General features: G+C 40.6%; 1 protein-coding gene across 4 annotated transcripts in view; it reads left to right on the plus strand.

The window, feature by feature from the left end:
- Positions 1–13,948, plus strand: part of LOC137320273 (receptor-type tyrosine-protein phosphatase alpha) — a 258,755-nt gene that overhangs the window by 11,259 nt on the left and 233,548 nt on the right. The window lies entirely within an intron of this gene.

Consider the following 13,948-nt stretch of genomic DNA (forward strand, 5'->3'; position numbering starts at 1 on the left):
TGGATGTAAATTTGAAATGATTGACCTAAGATCTGAAGAGTGTTATCCGAAATGCTCAGTTAAATTTAAAATATTTTAATGGGCTGGAATATTGTGTGGTTTCTCTATCTGAGGCAGAAATGTTGGTTTACACTGCTTCAAATCACTGATTCATGCAGTGTGTTGTATGAACAGATTTTTTTCAAACTGGGTTTTGCAAGGTAATTTAAGAGGATCCCCGAAGTCTTCATTTTAAAAAAAATTGCCAATTCTGTAGTACAGGATTTCAGGGCATGCAGGTGCGGCTGACCATTATGATGGTGGGGGAGGGGAGGGAAAGGAAGATGAGGCATGATGGTCATTGCTTTGTGTATAATTCGTATTTTATTTGTGTTTTATTATAATATGCACTGGTTTGAATTTCAGTCGTGGGTTTATATCTCTAAGCTGCCAACCATGCATGCAGAGACAGCTCAACCCACTACTGGACTATAGAATTGATTGAACATTCTGTTTTCTTAAATTAATTTTATAATTCTGATTTACATTGAAAACTAATGTGGGAGAGTTTAGTAAAATGAACTAACTCTTGATATGCAACTCAATGATCTATTGTGTGTGTGTGTATATCACACCAGTTGATCTCCCATGACTTTGCCCATTGTAAGTTGGAGAATATGGTCATTCTCGTACTTGTCTCTGCTGTCTTTGTTTTGTTTTCTCTGTGAGAGAAAGCGTGGTGCAGCTCTCTTGTCCTCTCTCGCACTCTTTTTCCTTAGTTTTTCCAGCTTTCTTTCCTTATCTCCCTTGATTTCTGTCTTGCACGTGCTCTCTTGGCTTTGCTCTCTCTTGCACTCTTGGCTTTTCTCTTTTATTTAGGGTGGGAGGTGGTGAATGGTGTGAGCCATCAACTGGCTGTATTTACGGTGGGGGTTGCAGGGAAAATTAAACCTTCATTGACTCTCTTCCTGCCACCTCTCTTAATCACTTGTGCTTCCCCTACCTCCTTAGGAACAGGAGTAGGCCATTCAGCCCCTTGAGCCTGTTCCACCATTCAGTTAGATCATGAGTGATCTGCGCCTTAACTCTATTTACCCACCTTGGTTCCGTAACCCTTAATACCCTTGACTAACAAAAATCTATCGATCTCAGTTTTGAAATTTTCAATTGACCTAGCCTCAACATTTTTTTGGGGGAAGAGAGTTCCAGATTTCCACTACCCTTTGATAGAAGTGCTTTCTGACATCACCCCTGAACGGCCGAGCTCTAATTTTAAGGTTATGCTCCCTTGTATTGGGTTCTCCCACCAGAGGAAATAGTTTCTCTCTATCTACCCTATCAAATCCTCTTAAACACCTCAATTAGATCACCCTTTAATCATCTTAAACACCTCAATTAGATCACCCTTTAATCTTCTATATTCATGGGAATACAAGCCTATTCTATGCAACCTGTCCTCATAATTTAACCCTTTTAGCCCCGGTATCATTCTGATGAATCTGCGCTGCACCCCCTCTAAGGCCAATATATCATTCCTGAGGTGCGGTTCCCAGAACTGAATTCAGTACTACAGATGGGGTCTAACCAGAGCTCTGTACAGCTGTAACATAACTTCCACCCCTTTGTATTCCAGCCCTCTTGAGAAAAAGGCCAACATTGCATTAGCCTTTTAAATTATTTTTTGTACCTGTCCACTAGTTTTTAGTGATTTCTGTACTTGGACCACGAAATCTCTTTGCTCTTCCACAGTTCCTGGCTTCTTGCCATTTAGAAAATACTTTGATCCAACTTTCTTAGGTCCACAGTGGATGACCTCACACTTTCCCACATTGAACTCCATCTGCCACAGTTTTGCCCACTCATTTAATCTATCAATGTCCCTTTGCAACTTCCTGCTTTTTCACTTCCACTATTTACTGTGACACCTAATGTAGTGCCGTCAGCAAACTTAGATATACAACTCTCTATTTCTTCATCCAAGTCATTTATAAATATAGTGAAAAGCTGCAGCCCCAGTACAGATCCCTGGAGGAGACCACTAGTCACATTCTACCTATTTTGAGTACATACCCATTATCCCGACTCTCTGTCTCCTACCTCCTAACCAATTCCCTATCCAAGTCAATAGGTTGCCTCTATTTCCATGCGCTCTCGTTTTTGTTAACAGTATCTAATGTGGAACCTTGTTGAATGCCTTCTGAAAGTCTGTATAAATGACATCCATAGACACTCCCTTATCTACCATGTTAGTTACCTCCTCAAAAAATGTATCTAGTTTCGTTAGACATGACTTACCCTTCACAAATCCATGCTGGCTCTCTCTGATCAACTCATATTTGTCCAAGTGCACAGTCACTCTGGCCCTAGTAACTTCCCCAAAACAGATGTTTGACTATAATTTCCTAATTTATCTCTTACATTGGCAATTTTCCAATCCAAGGAGACAAGTTGTGAATCTGGAGAGATTTGGAAGATCATGACTAATGCACCAACAATTCCCTCACCTTTTTAATACCCTGGGGTGGAACCCATCGGGTCCTGGAGATTTGTCTATCTTTAATCTCATTAGTTTCTTCAAGACCGTGTTTTTACTTATATTGATGTGGAGATGCCGGCGATGGACTGGGGTGGACAAATGTAAGGAGTCGCACAACACCAGGTTATAGTCCAACAGCTTTATTTGAAATCACCTGACGAAGGAGCAAAGCTCCGAAAGCTTGTGATTTCAAATAAAACTGTTGGATTATAACCTGGTGTTGTGCGACTCCTTACATTTACTTATATTGAATCTAGTTAGTTCCTCCCCTTGATTTATTTTTAGTTTCCCTTATATCTCTGGTATTTTATCCTTAGCCTCTACTGTGAAGACTGATACAAAGTATCTATTTAGTATGTGTGCTATTTCCTAATTTCCAATTATAATAATCTTTCTGCCCATTTACCTTCCACTACCCTTTCCTCCTCTTGACATCCATTGCTATCTCTTCCCCTTTGAATTACCTACTCAACCTCTGTATCCTTCCCTCCCTTTTACTTTGCTGTTTTCTCAACCTTAATCTTCCATCCACTCGCAGCTGGTGAGAGGCTCAAGGTCCCCTTGCCTGCAATCTGTTTTCCTCCTTGTCTCAGTTTTCACTCTCTTAAAAGAAGCACCCAATTAAAATTTTTCTTGGCTTTTGAAAATTGTCCCTTTTGTCTTTTAAAATTATTTTAAGGAGAAAGTGCTAGAAGCTAAAGAAAAAAATCTATCAGTACAACTTAGTGGTACTGATGCACCTGGGAAATTAGATACACTGTACATACTCAGACTGCACAATGCAAATTCTGCTTACAGTGTCACAGTCCTGGGTAAAAGTATCAACTCCAAGCCCATGATTTTGAGATGATGTGGAGATGCCGGTCGGACTGGGGTTGACAATTGTAAACAATTTTACAACACCAAGTTATAGTCCAACAATTTTATTTGAAATTCACAAGCTTTCGGAGGCTTCCTCCTTCCTCAGGTGAATGTGGAAATGAAATCCTCAAACCCGTCGCATTTATAAATCACAGAACAATACCTGGTGATTACAGATAGTCTTTCCAACTGCCCATTGCCAAGGCAATCACAGTGTGCAGACAGACAGGTGTTACCTACAGGGCCACCGAATATACAAACAACCAAAAAAAAGAGAGACAGAAGCATAGAAACATCCGGAAGGAAGAGAAAGACAGCAAATGACCCGTTATATTATCTGTTTTTAATATAACGGGTCATTTGCTGTCTTTCTCTTCCTTCCGGATGTTTCTATGTTTCTGCCTATTTTTTTTGGTTGTTTGTATATTCGGTGGCCCTGTAGGTAACACCTGTCTGTCTGCACACTGTGATTGCCTTGGCGACAGACAGGTGTTACCTACAGGGCCACCGAATATACAAACAACCAAAAAAAAAAGAGGCAGAAACATAGAAACATCCGGAAGGAAGAGAAAGACAGCAAATGATCTGTTATATTAAAAACAGATAATATAACGGGTCATTTGCTGTCTTTCTCTTCCTTCCGGATGTTTCTATGCTTCTGCCTCTTTTTTTTTGGTTGTTTGTATATTCGGTGGCCCTGTAGGTAACACCTGTCTGTCTGCACACTGTGATTGCCTTGGCAACGGGCAGTTGGAAAGACTATCTGTAATCACCAGGTATTGTTCTGTGATTTATAAATGCGAAGGGTTCGAGGATTTCATTTCCACATTCATCTGAGGAAGGAGGAAGCCTCCGAAAGCTTGTGAATTTCAAATAAAATTGTTGGACTATAACTTGGTGTTGTAAAATTGTTTACAATGATTTTGAGAGGCTGAGGTCTTGAAGTAAAAACTTTACTGAAGGTGTAAAAAGACACAAAAAACAATTCGGTGGATAAATATATTTGTTATTGTGTAATATGTAATTTAAAAAGAAATAATTTGATAACCCTTACTTTGGACATCAGTTAACGAGGAAAAAATAGTGGCTCAATTCTCTTTTTTTAGAAAGCATTTTGAACAATTTGTAGGAACTCTGTGTCCAGAGAACATAAGAATTTATAATGAGCGGGTTGACAAAAAATTGTTGCAAAAATGTGACATCAGGAAGTTCAATTTTACAGACAGGAAGTATGCACATATTATATGTATATAAAATGAACATATTAGCACTGCTTCATGCTGTCACCTATATTATGAGATTAAACAGCCACCATAAATCCCAACTCTAGCTAGAGAAGATGAGATGGACAGTGGGGACAAGCAACTTGCAAGTTGCTTATTAGCTTAGTCACGGCTATTGTCTTTTTCCAGTATTATTGAATAAGTCACACACTAAAGAGAATATTATTGGAAATTTTGTGGAAAATTGATTTTAATTTTTAGTTACAATATTGCTAAAAACATTTTATGGTATGTTGTTTTCCATATCCATACAGCACCTCCTGAAATTAAGTCTTGCATAAAAATTCTAATGATTTTCCTTACTTGGGAAATCTTCTCCAGTCCTGTGCTATAGCCTGCACCCTCCAGTCCTCATCCTGGATTAATGCTTGTTCTCAGCCCCCTCTCTGCTGTACCATCTGAAGCTTTTCTTGGAGCCACTACATGACTGCCATGTAAAATTTTCTTACAAAACTCTGTCTTGCTACAGCCTTCATAATTGATTTCTGCCACATATCCATGCATTGTGTAGAATGAAGCCAAAACATCCTTCCCATTGACTGACATAATGCACTGGAGTGTTATTGAGCACACTGGAGTATTCTGCAGCGAGTGACTCACCTCCTGACTCCCCAAAGCCTTTCCACCATCTACAAGGCACAAGTCAGGAATGTGATGGAATACTCTCCACTTGCCTGGATGAGTGCAGCTCCAACAACACTCAAGAAGCTCGACACCGTCCAGGACAAAGCAGCCCTCTTGATTGGCACCCCAGCCACCGCCTAAACATTCACTCCCTTCACCACCGGCGCACTGTGACTGCAGTGTGTACCATCTACAGGATGCACTGCAGCAACTCGCCAAGGCTTCTTCGACAGCACCTCCCAAACCCGCGACCTCTACCACCTAGAAGGACAAGAGCAGCAGGCACATGGGAACAACACCACCTGCATGTTCCCCTCCAAGTCACGCACCATCCCGACTTGGAAATATATCGCTGTTCCTTCATCGTCGCTGGATCAAAATCTTGGAACTCCCTTCCTAACAGCACTGTGGGAGAACCTTCATGGACTGCGACGGTTCAAGAAGGCGGCTGACCACCACCTTCTCGAGGGCAATTAGGGATGGGCAATGAATGCTGGTCAGCGACTCCCACATCCCATGAATGAATTAAAAAAAAAATACAAGGGAATGTGGCAAATTGGATCCAAAATTGGCTTAGTGGCAGGAAGCAAAGGGTAATGGTCGACGGGTGTTTTTGCGACTGGAAGGCTGTTTCCAGTGGGTTGCAGCAGGGCTCAGTACTCGGTCCTTTACATTTTGTGGCATACATTAACAATTTGGACTTAAACATAGGGGACATGATTAAGAAATTTGCGGATGACACACGGATAGGCCGTGTGGTTGATAGTGAGGAGGAAAGCTGTAGACTGCAGGAAGATATCAATGGACTGGTCAGATGGGCAGAAAATGGAGTTCCATCCGGAGAAGTGTGAAGTAATGCATTTGGGGAGAGCAAACAAGGCAAGGGAATACACAATAAATGGGAAGATACTGAGAGGCGTAGAGGAACAAAGGGACCTTGGAGTGCATGTCCACAGATCCCTGAAGGTAGCAGGACAGGTAGATAAGGTGGTTAAGAAGGCATATGGAATGCTTTCCTTTATTAGCCAAGGCATAGAATATAAAAGCAGGAATGTTATGCTGTAACTGTATAAAACATTAGTTAGGCCACAGCTTGTGTACTGCGCACAGTTCTGGTCACCACATTACAGGAAGGATGTAATTGCACTAGAGAGGGTACAGAGGAGATTTATGAGGATGTTGTCAGGACTGGAGAATTTTAGCTATGATGACAGATTGGATAGGCTGGGGTTGTTTCCTTGGAACAGAGGAGGCTGAGGGGTGATTTAATTGAGGTGTACAAAATTATGAGGGGCCTAGATAGTGGATAGGAAGGACCTCTTTCCCTTAGCGGAGGGGTCAATAAGCTGGGAGCATAGCTTTAAAGTGATTGATAGAAGGATTAGAGTGGAAATGAGGAAAAAAAAATTTCACCCAGAGGGTGGTGGGGGTTTGGCACTCACTGCCTGAAAGGGCGGTAGAGGCAGAAATCCTCAACTCATTTAAAAAATACCTGGACGTGCACCTGAAGAGCCGTGACCTGCAGGGCTCTGGACCAAATGCGGGAACGTGAGATTAGGCTGGGTGGCTAGTTTCTCAGCTGGCGCAGACACGATGGGCTGAATGGCCTCCTTCTGTGCTGTAAATTTTCGATGATTCTATTTCTGTGTCCTTCAATTCTAGCCTCTTGCCCATCACCAATTTTAATAGCTCCACCATTAGCGGCCATGCCTTCAGCTGCCTAGGCCCTAAGCTCTGGAATTCCCTCCCTAAACCTTTCCATGTTTCCTCCTTTAAGACGCTCCTTAAAACCTACCTCTTTGACCAAGCTTTTGATCACCAGTCCTAATATGTCCTTATGTGGCTCGGAGTCAAATTTTGTTTGGTAACGCTCCTGTGAAGTGCCTTGGGACGTTTTACTACGTTAAAGGTGCTATATAAATGCAAGTTGTTGTTGCTAGCACCGCTTTCCTCATGTAGCTGACAATGTATTTGAGAAGTTTGAATAAAGAGTTTATGGGAGTGTGTCAATATTTGCAAGGCGTACCACAGATGTAAAAAGTTTGGAAGCCACTTGTATAATATGTTTCGGTCATTTAGATCTTTCTGCCCACTTGAAGCAATAGTTTTGAATCTTTGTCAACTATTGAAATATATTTTTGCCAAATGGTACCTATTTTAAGGATCTTTTTAAGTAGATATTAAGCATGCTTTACATAGATTTGTTGAATACTGTAGGGGATTTTATGGTGGTAAGTGTGTACTTTTCATGAGTATAAAGCAGTGTTCCTTGCTTATACAAACACCTTTTTTAAAATTAGTAAATAGAGGAAATCTAGTTCAAGGACATACATTGCTAAATATTTCCCGCTCTTTAGATTCTCTCTGATCTCAGTCTGTGCATTACTTGCTGATCATTGAGGTGGCAACATATCAACCACCATCCTTGTTGCAGTGCTGAGAGTGGAGGGGTTGGTTCCCCACCCCCACCACCTTCCTCAACTAATGCTGATTAAGATATGACTATGAGGCAAATTGCAGATGTAAGCCTTGTAGGAGAAATGCCGTAGGGATTGATTTCTTATGTGTGTCCTCAAAATATAGTCAGCAGTGAGACTCAGTGCTAGGAAAGAAAGGGGCAATTGCTAACTTAACCACGAGGGCTTAAACAAACAAAACATTCTTTACCAGGGATAGAAGATATGCCTGAAAGACCACAGGCCAGGAGATGGCTCATTAAGGGGGACATAAATATGTCATGCCTTGACTGGATCTTGAGACCCTTTGTTAGCAAAAACACGAAACTAAGGAGTAAATTAATGACATGGCATGTCTAGGTGCTGGTGATTCATTGATTTGGAGGTCATCGAGGATACCACATGGCACAGATTTGTTAATGGAATTGGGGAGGTTTCTTTGGAAATTAAGGATATACAAGACAATGGTTTTGACATGAAAGTTCAGTCTCAGTTCTCAGTCTTCAGTTTTGGTCTTCAGTCCTTAGTTTAGTTCTGGTTCTTTTAGTAGCACTTTGTCGAGTACATGTAGAAGGGTGTCTCTGTAAAATCATGAAGTGCACCTCCAACAGGGAGGGAGAAGGTTACAGAACAAGTATAAGTGTGTCACTTAGATGTACAAATTTCCCTGAGATCAAGGGAGGTGAGATTTAAGCCAGCTATTCAGATATGGCTACCAACGTGGAGGGTGAATTTACTCAGGAACCGAGGATCCAGGAGGAATGGGTAGCACTTTTTACAGAGAGGTTCATCATTTTGATGCCTTAGAAGGCGAATTCCATCCTCCCAGAGGAAGGTGAGGCAACCAGTTCATCCACACCAGCTCATAAGGACAAGGTCATATAAATTCTGGAAATAGTGCTAACTACAAGCTTATAGACTTCAGTCAAATGACTGGCTATTTAAAGCTGTTAACTTGTAAACTATCTAAGGAGTCTTCTAAATCAACCATACCAATTTATATCAATCTCACATTCAACTATAACTTTAAATCAGTATGACAACACCAAGTTATAGTCCAACAATTTTATTTTAAAATTCACAAACTTTCGGAGGCTTCCTCCTTCCTCAGGTGAATGTCAAGAAACCCTCTAACCTCTCGCATTTATAAATCACAGAACAATTTGTATTTTGTATATTGTCGTTTGTATATTCGGTGGCCCCGTATGTAACACCTATCTGTCTGAACACTTTGGTTACTTTGGCAACGGGCAGTTGAAAAGACTATCTGTAATCACCAGGTATTGTTCTGTGATTTATAAATGCGAGAGGTTAGAGGATTTCTTGACATTCACCTGAGGAAGGAGGAAGCCTCCGAAAGCTTGTGAATTTTAAAATAAAATTGTTGGACTATAACTTGGTGTTGTAAAATTGTTTACAATTAAAATCAGTAAGCAGTTATAGATGAATTACTGTGACATAACTGAACTGTCTCATTTATTTTGTCAATTAACTATCTACTAATGATTTGTATACTCTGTTTAAGTGCTGCTAACGATGAGTCTAAGGTTAATAAACAATTGATAGTTCGTGACTTTGACTTCTTTGATAATTTACAAGAAAGGGTTAATTCATTTACTCAGTAGCTTGTGCAGATCCTGATGGGAGGCTAGTACTGTAAATTATGTAATTTGAACTAGCTGATGTAGGACAGTTCAGTGAGCCAAACTTAGACACCATTTACTCCTATGCATATACTGGGTGGTAAACCCAAGAGACTTCCTCAACGAGGATTTAAGGTGAAGTGTTAAGGATTCATCTGGCGTGTATATATTCCAGTGTTCTTACAACCTGTGCTCAATTGTTACATGACACAAATTATTGGTCTACCAATGTGAGAACTTTTTTATGAATCCCTTTAGCTCTCAATAGTTTAATGAATTTATCCAACGAGTAGTTACCACAATATTCACGAGGGTCACAGGTCGTTGTTAACTGATCTCAGCGTGGGGTGCTACAGTTGACTTCAGTGCCCTGGGTCAGGAAGGGAAACATTGACCATCCAGAGATGCCTGTTGAAAATATACCTTTTTGATTGTCAGGCAAGAGCTAGATTAAACCAGCCTTTGATGACTCAATTGTTGAATAGCCCTATTAGGTCACAAATAGCAGCTTTGCTGTCATGCCTACCTTTCATTCATTTCATAGAATCATAGAAGTTACAACATGGAAACAGGCCCTTCGGCCCAACATGTCCATGTCGCCCAGTTTATACCACTAAGCTAGTCCCAATTGCCTGCACTTGGCCCATATCCCTCTATACCCATCTTACCCATGTAACTGTCCAAATGCTTTTTAAAAGACAAAATTGTACCCGCCTCTACTACTGCCTGTGGCAGCTCGTTCCAGACACTCACCACCCTTTGAGTGAAAAAATTGCCCCTCTGGACCCTTTTGTATCTCTCCCCTCTCACCTTAAATCTATGTCCCCTCGTTATAGACTCCCCTACCTTTGGGAAAAGATTTTGACTATCTACCTTATCTATGCCCCTCATTATTTTATAGACTTCTATAAGATCACCCCTTAACCTCCTACTCTCCAGGGAAAAAAGTCCCAGTCTGTCTAACCTCTCCCTATAAGTCAAACCATCAAGTCCCGGTAGCATCCTAGTAAATCTTTTCTGCACTCTTTCTAGTTTAATAATATCCTTTCTATAATAGGGTGATCATTGAAGCTAGTGTCGCTGTATAATAGTTGTCAGAAGCAACTTACCAACTTCAGTTCCTGTTCAACATTAGGCCTGCTGAAAAGTTGTTGAGTTTTGACCATTAGTAGAGTAGGGTGTGTATGGCAACCTAAACTGGGATTTAGATGAGTCAGCTGGTCAAAAGCACATCACTAACAGTTGGGTTACCGTTCTAAAGTTGAGCAAAAATTAAACCACCAAGTGACATCTGGTGCATAATTACCAAGCCCAAAGTAATTGTTCTGTAAACCTGATCTTCCTGCAGATTTTGTTACTACCACATGTTGACTTATGTATTTTTTTAAATGGAGACATTGTAACTGTTAAATTGCTCAGGGTGTGAGCTGTGTGTTGTGTACAACGGGTGAGAGTTTCATTTAACATGCATGTGATGAACCTTGTTAGTACAGTTTGATTGCACTTGAATTTCTGCAAACCCGGTATTTGCACAAATGGCTCAATTTGTATTGATTTTTTAAAAAACTGTAGCTTTCTCCTGTGATGATCATTCAAACAGTTCTTTATTTAAATTTCTAACCGCACTATATCTAATGAGACTACAGTTAGGTAAGGTATAAATTTTGTTTTTTTTTCTATAGGGGTACACTTCCTATTGGGGTTTTGTCTTGTTCTGTAGTTTGAGATGATCTGGTCATTCATTTTTGTTTGTGGGAACTTGCTGTGCGCAAATTGTCTGCTGTGTTTCCTACATTAAAAAAATACTTCATTGGCTGCGAAGCGCTCTGGACGTCCTGAAGTCGTGAAAGGTGCTACATAAATGTATGTTCTATCCTTCCTGTCCTTCCTATCTATCTATCTATCTATCTATCTATCTATCTATCTATCTATCTATCTATCTATCTATCTATCTATCTATCTATCTATCTATCTATCTATCTATCTATCTATCTATTCCATCTATTCCATGGAGGTTGTATATCTTCGAATTCGAGTTGCTATAATACAGTTTTGGTCATGTGGCAGATAAATTTAGTATGGAAACACTGGCTTGCTGGTGAACAACAGCTTGTGAAGTGGTAAAATTTTCACTTGTAACAGTAGCATTAAATTAATGTTGATGCAAAACTTAACTCGTTGATATCGACCATTGTGAGTGAGAACAGTTTAAAAGACTGTTGGATAGGCTCACAATATTTTTTTTCTGTTGGTTCTTAGGATGTGGTTGACACTGGCATGGCAGCATTTATTACTTATCCCTAGTTGCCCTGAGGATATTAAGAGTCAACCACGTAGAAATTTTGGAACTTAGTTTTAGAAGTAAATCTCCACAAATTGTAGATATTTAGTCCATACATAGTACTGTTTAAGTGAGATAGCTTGAGAGGGTGTAAATGTTGAAGGGAAGTTTGAATTCACGGTCCCTTTTATTAAAGTAGTTTGGGAAGAAGGTGTTTTAAAACTTAAGCAAGCATGTAATATTTCTCCATTAATGTTGCCCAGCTTAATGCTGATGCAGTGTTGTTTTAAGTACATCTGGCCAAAGGAAATTACAGAACTATTACAGGAATTGGCTGCTGTCTCTGTTAGTTAGCCTGGAAAAATATAACATTGTATTTAGAGCTATTATTTTCCAAAACTTTTTATTGGCTGTTGCGATGAAATAAAAGGAAAGACTCGCATTTATAGAGCGCCTTTAAGAGCTCGGGAATTCCCAAAAAGCTTTGTAACCAATGGAGTACTTTGGAAGTGCAGTTATCGTGATAGTGTAGGAAACACGGCAGCCAATTCGCACACAGCAAGTTCCCACAAACGGCAAGCCCCCATAAACAGCTTGAGCACAGAAGTTGGTAAGGACAGAGTGTGAACAAGGGGGTTGGAATACAAGAGTAAGGAAGTCTTGTTGCAATTGTACAGGGCTTTAGTGAGACCACACCTGGAATACTGTGTACAGTTTTGGTCTCCTTACTTAAGGAAGCATATACTTGCCTTAGAAGTGTGCAATGAAGGTTCACTAGAGTGATTCCTGGGATGAGAGGGTTGTCCTAGAGATAGTGAGGAAGATGAAATGGAAAAAAGGGGCATGTGACAGATGTGTCAGTTTGATAACACAAATGAGAACCAGGCAGAATATAGAAAGTTCAGAGTTGAAGTGAAAAAGGAAGTAAGAGGGGCAAAGAGAGAGTCTGAAAATAGACTGGGAGCAAACATAAAAGGGAATCCAAAAGTCTTCTACAGGCATGTAAATGGGTAGCAAGAGGAGGGGTGGGGCCGATTAGGGACCATAAAGGAGATCTACTCATGGAGGCAGAGGGGATGGCCGAGGTACTAAATGAGTACTTTGCCTCTGTCTTTACTAAGGAAGAAGATGCTGCCAGAGTCTCAGTAAAGGAAGATACAGTTGAGATACTGGATGGGCTAAAAATTGATATAGAGGTACTAGAAAGGCTCGCTGTACTTAAAGTAGATAAGTTATCCAGTCTGGATGGGATGCATCCTAGGTAAGGGTGGAAATTGTGGAGGTACTGGCCATAATCTTCCAAACCGCCATAGCTGCAGGGGTGGTACCAGAGGACTGGAGAATTGCAAATGTTACACCCTTGTCCAAAAAAGGGTGTAAGGATAAACCCAGCAATTATAGGCCAGTCAGTTTAACCTCAGTGGTGGGGAAACTTTTAGAAACGATAATCCGGGACAGAATTAAGTCACTTGGATGAGGGTGGATTGATTAGGGAAAGCCAGGACGGATTTGTTAAAGGCAAATCGTGCTTAACTAACCTGATAGGGTTTTTTGATGAGGTAACAGAGAGAGCAGATGAGGACAATGCAGTTAATCTGGTGTATATGGACTTTCCAAATGCGTTTGATAAAGTGCCGCATGGTGGGCTTATCATCAAGATTGCGGCCCATGGAATAGAGGGCAGTAGCAACATGGATACAGAATTGGCTAAGTGACAGGAATCAGAGAGTAGTGATCGGTTGTTTTTCAAACTGGTGGGAGGTGTGCAGTGGTGTTTCACAGGGGTCAGTGATGGGACCACTGCTTTTCTTGATATATATTAATGACTTGGGTATACAGAGCACAATTTCAAAATTTGCAGATGACACAAAACTTGGAAGGGTAGTGAACAGTGAGGAGGATAGTGATAGACTTCAAGAGGATATAGACAGGCTGATGGCATGGGCAGATACATGGCAGATGAAATTTAACGCAGAAAAATGTGAAGTGATACATTACGGTAGGAAGAATGAGGAGATGCAATATAACTAGAGACACAACTCAAAAGGGGTACAAGAATAGAGAGATTTGGGGGTATATGTGCACAAATCGTTGAAGGTAGCAGGGAAGGTTGAGAAAGCGGTTTAAAATGCATACTGGATCCTGGGCTTTATAAATAGAGGCATAGAGTACAAAAGTATGGCAGTCATGATGAACCTTTTATAAAGCACTGGTTCAGCCACAACTGGAGTATTGTGTCCAGTCCTGGGCACTGCACTTTTTAGGAAGGATGTGAAGGCTTTAGA

Source organism: Heptranchias perlo, chromosome 1, assembly GCF_035084215.1.
Source record: "Heptranchias perlo isolate sHepPer1 chromosome 1, sHepPer1.hap1, whole genome shotgun sequence".
NCBI classification, from domain to species: domain Eukaryota; kingdom Metazoa; phylum Chordata; class Chondrichthyes; order Hexanchiformes; family Hexanchidae; genus Heptranchias; species Heptranchias perlo.